The following is a 6,111-nucleotide window of genomic DNA, read 5'->3' as shown; positions in this document are numbered from 1 at the left end:
GAACCTAGATCTTGGGATCTCCAGTCAACTAAGTTGGGTTTCCATTCCAGTAACTTCCAAAGGCCTCAACCCCATTCCTTTTGACGACGTTTCGACTAACACTCGACTTAACCCTTTGGTTAGCGGATTCGCAATATTGTCCTTAGACTTTACATAGTCTAAAGACACAACTCCATTCGAGAGTAGTTGTCGTATGGAATTATGTCTACGACGGATATGTCTAGACTTTCCATTATACATATTACTCTGTGCCCTACCAATTACAGATTGACAATCACAATGAATACAAATAGCTGGCATAGGTTTAGACCAACGTGGAATATCTTCAATGAAATGGCGAAGCCATTCTGCTTCTTCCGTTACTTTATCCAAAGCAATAAACTCTGATTCCATCGTTGATCTAGATATATACGTTTGCTTGGAAGATTTTCAAGACACGGCTGCCCCACCAAGAGTGAACACATATCCATTAGTGGACTTTGAGTCCTTTATATCTGATATCCAATTCGCGTCACTATATCCTTCGAGCACCGCTGGATATCGAGTATAATGCAGCCCATAATCCCGAGTGTAGCGTAAATACCTTAACACCCGCACAATGCCCTTCCAATGAGAAGCATCGGGATTACTTGTGTATCTACTAAGCCTGCTAACCGAGTAAGCTATATCCGGCCTAGTACAACTCATCAGATACATTAAACTTCCAATTACCCGAGAATATTCTAACTGTGAGACACTTTCATTATTATTCTTGGTAAAATGTAGACTTAAGTCTACAGGTGTCGATGACACACTCGTATCTGATCCACTTAACTTCTCAAGTATCTTATCAACATAATGAGACTGAGATAGTACAATTCTGCCAGAGATTCTGGTAATCTTAATTCCCAGAATAACATCTGCAATGCCCATATCCTTCATGTCAAACTTAGAGTTTAACAACTTCTTGGTAGTTTTGATCATTTCATCGTTACTACCGATAATGAGCATATCATCAACATATAGACACAAAATGACATAACCTCTATCAGTGTCTTTGACATAAATACACTTATCACATTCGTTGATTCTAAACCCATTTGACAACATTACATTGTCAAACTTCTCATGCCATTGTTTAGGCGCTTGTTTCAAATCATACAAAGATTTGACAAGTTTATAGACTTTCTTGCTTTGTCCTGGAGCTGAAACCCTTCAGGTTGCTCCATGTAGATTTCTTCATTCAAATCCCCATTTAAGAAAGCTGTCTTTATATCCATCTGGTGTATCTCCAGATTGCGCAAAGCTGCTATCGCAATCACCATGCGAATGGATGTCATCCTAGTTACAGGTGAGTACGTATCAAAGTAATCCAGGCCTTCTCGTTGCCTGTACCCTTTGATAACGAGCCTCGCCTTATACTTGTCAATTGACCCATCGGCCTTCATCTTTCTTTTAAAAATCCATTTGCAGCCTAAAGGCTTGCAACCTGGAGGTAAATCTACCAACTCCCAGGTGTGATTCTGTAAGATGGAGTCAATCTCACTTTTGATCGCTTCTTTCCATAAAGGACTCTCAGGAGAAGTCACAGCTTCGTGGAAAGTTTGAGGTTCGTTCTCAACCATATAAGTCAAGAAGTCTGGACCAAAAGATTTGGATATCTTAGCCCTTTTACTCCTTCTGGGCTCATCTAAAACCTCAATTTGATCATCACCTGAATCATCAACATGATCATCCTCACTAGGAAGCTCATCAAATTTCTCCAAAGACCTTGGAACCCCTTCATGGGTTCGGCAAGGAAAAATGTCTTCAAAGAAACATGCATTCCTTGACTCCATGATGGTATTCCTGTGTATGTCTGGAATTTCAGACTTATGTACAAGAAACCGATATGCACTACTATTATGTGCATAACCAATGAATATACAATCCACGGATTTCGGGCTTATCCTAACCCGTTTGGGTGTAGGAATCGCCACTTTTGCAAGACACCCCCACATTCGTAAGAATTTATACGAAGGCTTAACGCCTTTTCATAACTCATACGGCGCCTTGTCCAAGTTCTTCCGGGGTACTTTATTCAGAATGTAATTTGCAGAGAGAATTGCTTCCCCCCCCACAAGTTCTGTGGCAATCCAGAACTTATCAACATTGCATTCATCATTTCCTTTAGCGTCCTATTCTTCCGCTCAGCAATCCCATTAGACTGAGGAGAATAAGGTGCCGTGGTTTGGTGGATAATCCCAGATTGAGCCCAAATCTCTATAAATGGAGATTCATACTCACCACCATGATCATTTCTTACAGCCTTAATCTTGCGGCCTACTTGATTCTCAACTTCATTCTTATAAAGAACAAACTTGTCAATCGCCTCATCTTTGCTTTTGAGCAAAAAGACATAACAATACTTAGTGCAATCATCAACAAAAATGATGAAGTACTTATTGCCACCACGTGATTGTATAAATTTTAAGTCACACACATCACTATGCACTAAATCCAACGGTTCTAAACTTTTTTCAATAGAATGAAACGAAGATCTTGTCAACTTTGCTTCAACACAAGTTTTACACTTGTGTTTCGGATTAATCTTAAAAGATGGTATGTGATCTAACTTGATTAATTTACGTAAATATTCAAAGTTCACATGTCCTAGTCTACCATGCCACAAATTGGAAGACTCAAGCATGTAAATAGAAGAAGATGCACCTTTATTCATCTTTGGGATAACAGTCATAACATTGAGTTCAAACATACCCCCCAACATATAACCCTTACCCATATACATTCTGCTTTTGGTAAGAACGACCTTGTCGGACTCAAAAACCATGCGAAAACCATGTTTACTGAGAAGAGACCCTGAGACAAGATTCTTACGAATGTCCGGAACATACAGGACTTCGTTCAAGGTCAGCTCCTTTCCTGACGTCAACTTTAGGACCACCTTTCCTTTCCCCTCAACAATCGAGGTAGCAGAGTTTCCCATAAACAACTCCTCACCGTTTGTAACTGGTTCGAAAGTTGTAAACAGCTTCTGCTCGGAGCAGATGTGGCGTGTAGCCCCAGTATCAATCCACCATTCTCTTGGGTTTGAACCCACCAGATTCACCTCAGAGACAATGGCAGACAAGTGCATATCATCCTCCTCATGGGAGTGCTCTTGTAAGTCTTCCATATGAGCAAGAGGTTTGGTCTTGTATGGCTTCTTCTGCTTGCGACAGTCACTAGCCCGATGCCCCTCGTTACCACAGTTATAACACTTTCCAAAGAACCGATAACCTGGTTCCTGCGGCTTGTAAGCCGACTTCTTTGCAACACCACCCCTTGGCCGCAGCTTAGAGCTCTTGTTCACAGGGGGCTTCTTCCTTATCCCAGAAGATTTGCCATGCTCAATGACATTGGCCTTTACTGAGGAGGTACTCCCTCCTTTCTTTTTATTATCCTCCTCAATTCAGAGTCGGATAACCAGCTCTTCAACTGACATTTCCTTGCGCTTGTGCTTCAAGTAATTCTTGAAATTCTTCCAACCATTGGGAAGTTTCTCAATGATCACAGCAACTTGGAATGACTCGTTCAAAGGCATCCCCTCAGCATGAATATCATGCAAGATCACTTGGAACTCCTGGACTTGGCTTATCACAGTTTTAGAATCTACAATTTTAAAATCAAGGAACCGGCCAACCACAAATTTCTTTGCCCCGGCATCTTCAGTCCTGTACTTTTTGTCCAGAGATTCCCATAATTCTTTTGCTGAGCTCTTGGAACAAAACACACAATAGAGTGAGTCTGCCAAGCTGTTGAACACATAGTTCCGGCAAAGATAGTCTGTCTTCTTCCATGTGTCAAGCGCCATGACTTTCTACCTGTCAGGCTCATTCTCTGCCACGACTGGAGGATCCTCGCTCAGAGCCTTGGCAAGGTTAAGCGTGGTCAAGTAAAACAGTATCTTTTGCTTCCATCTCTTAAAATTTTCCCCAGCAAATTTTTCTGGACGCTCATGGTGACTAAGCGGTCCTCTCGGAACAGCCGGAGTAACATCAGGGTTGACCACAGAGGTCACAACAGTAGGGGTTGGTAATCCAGTTGCCCCGGGGTTCAAATCCCCACCAACATTAGCAGTAGCAGCAACATCAGTGATAGTTGCCATTTTCTGAAAATTACACCAGAATATCACTTCTGTGTTTCCAGAAATTAAACTTAACCCTTAGAAAATCCCTTAGAAGAAAAATTAATTCAAAAATTAGTCTCACCACAAAACCTAGAATCGAACATGGTTAAGAAAGTTCCCAGGAAGACTGGAGGGGTCACATCCCACTTGAAACCCAGTTAACTTTTTGACAAAACTTTTAAGAGTATGTTGACTCTTAGTCCGTGATAAACAATTTTAAGAATTAAATTTTCTTAGGGATGAACTAGGTTAAAACAAACCAAGGTCCAAAATTTTTACAAGCAATGTAAAATGATTGCTACAACAATATAAGCAAATAAAACTTGCTACTACAAATTGGTAAATAAACCAACTACATCTCAAGTAAACATGTTTCAAACATTTAAATAAAATAGCCAATCCATAAGGATTCTATTTAGTCCAAAAGCCTTTCCATGCCTAGGTATTCCTATTCAACACAAAAGTTAGTAGTCCAAACATTTTTGTTTTTACATCCCAAATACTATTCATTTGGTTTTATATTTATTTTTCGCATTGGTATCCCTACAAAGAAAGTTAGTAGCAAACCACAACAAAATACAAACAAATAATCTAAAAAATTTAATAAATTAAATGAAACCATCTAGCCAACTTTTAATTATATAACTAACCAATGCATTAAAATGCCAATTAAATTAAAAGTTTAAACTAAAGTTCTATACTCATGGGTTATGAATGAAATTAATTCATAATAAACATTTAAACTATTAACTCCAAATAAATAAGTTAAATTCAAAGTTAATGCACCCAATTAAATAATTCAGATTAATGCTCCCAATTAGATAATTTAGATTAATGCACCTAATTAAATAATTCACATGAATGCACCCAATTAGATAATTTAGATTAATGCACCCAATTAAATAATTCACATTAATCATGTACACAATTCCTAAAAAAAAAAAAAAAAAAAAAACTCTATAACTCCAAAATACATTAAATTATGTAATCTAATCTAGAAAATAATAAGCATGTAACAAATTAAAACTAGAATAGAATTAGCATGTCAAAATTGCAACATTCATAAATTATATTTTATAACCTTAAATTCCATGCAAATTATGATAGAGAATTCTAACTAAACTAAGCAATCAGAGAGTACCATTGCATAATTTACAATCATTGAAATAGTGAGCAATATCGCAACAATTCCTAGTAACATTATACAAAGCTAACCTAATAGTTTACATAAATCTATTCGATTAATTTCATAGAAAATATATATAAAATCTGTTTTAAGCTTGTTGTTCAAATTGTGAAATTAAATAAATAGATTTATGAAGAAATCAAATTATATACCAAGATCATATGCTGATAATTACAATTAAATTTCAACAGAAATACACAAAATAATAAAAGGGTAAAGAGACGAAACCGAAGCCTGCACGGAAGTAGTTTCCTTAAAACAGATTTCGCTGCCTCACGGGTCGAGTGCTTGAGGAATCCCGGCGTCTGTCTCCTAGGATACGACGGTCAAAACCAGCTACGGCAGAAGCACTTTCTGTCTAACTTAGCGAACAAGAACAGTGGCAGCACTCTCTCAATGTAGGAACTTTCTGGCAAACTAATTTGTAAAATGGAAGCAAAAAAATTCTATATTGAAACTTGATAGGAGGGTCTCAATTTATACATGTAAAGGGGAGAGAAGAAGAGCCTCCAGCCTTTAAGGCTGGTCATTAAAACACCAAGCATCCATAACCCCTTTCCAAAAATATGAAAGTTTCGATGCCCAAAGAATTCACACCCTTTAGCCAAGAAAAAGGATGTAAATACTCTTTAAAATTCTATTCATGAATCTAACATCATGAGGCAATTTCTTGGCAATTTCTTATTCAAAACCGAATAATTTTTGGCTTACTTGGACCTAACACAATAAAAGGTTGGGATCCACTTTTATATTTAACTAAAGTCACCACATTTTAATA

This window comes from Camellia sinensis, chromosome 1 (genome assembly GCF_055761805.1).
Source record: "Camellia sinensis isolate YWXY chromosome 1, ASM5576180v1, whole genome shotgun sequence".
Lineage (NCBI taxonomy): Eukaryota > Viridiplantae > Streptophyta > Magnoliopsida > Ericales > Theaceae > Camellia > Camellia sinensis.
This window is presented reverse-complemented; position numbering follows the sequence as displayed.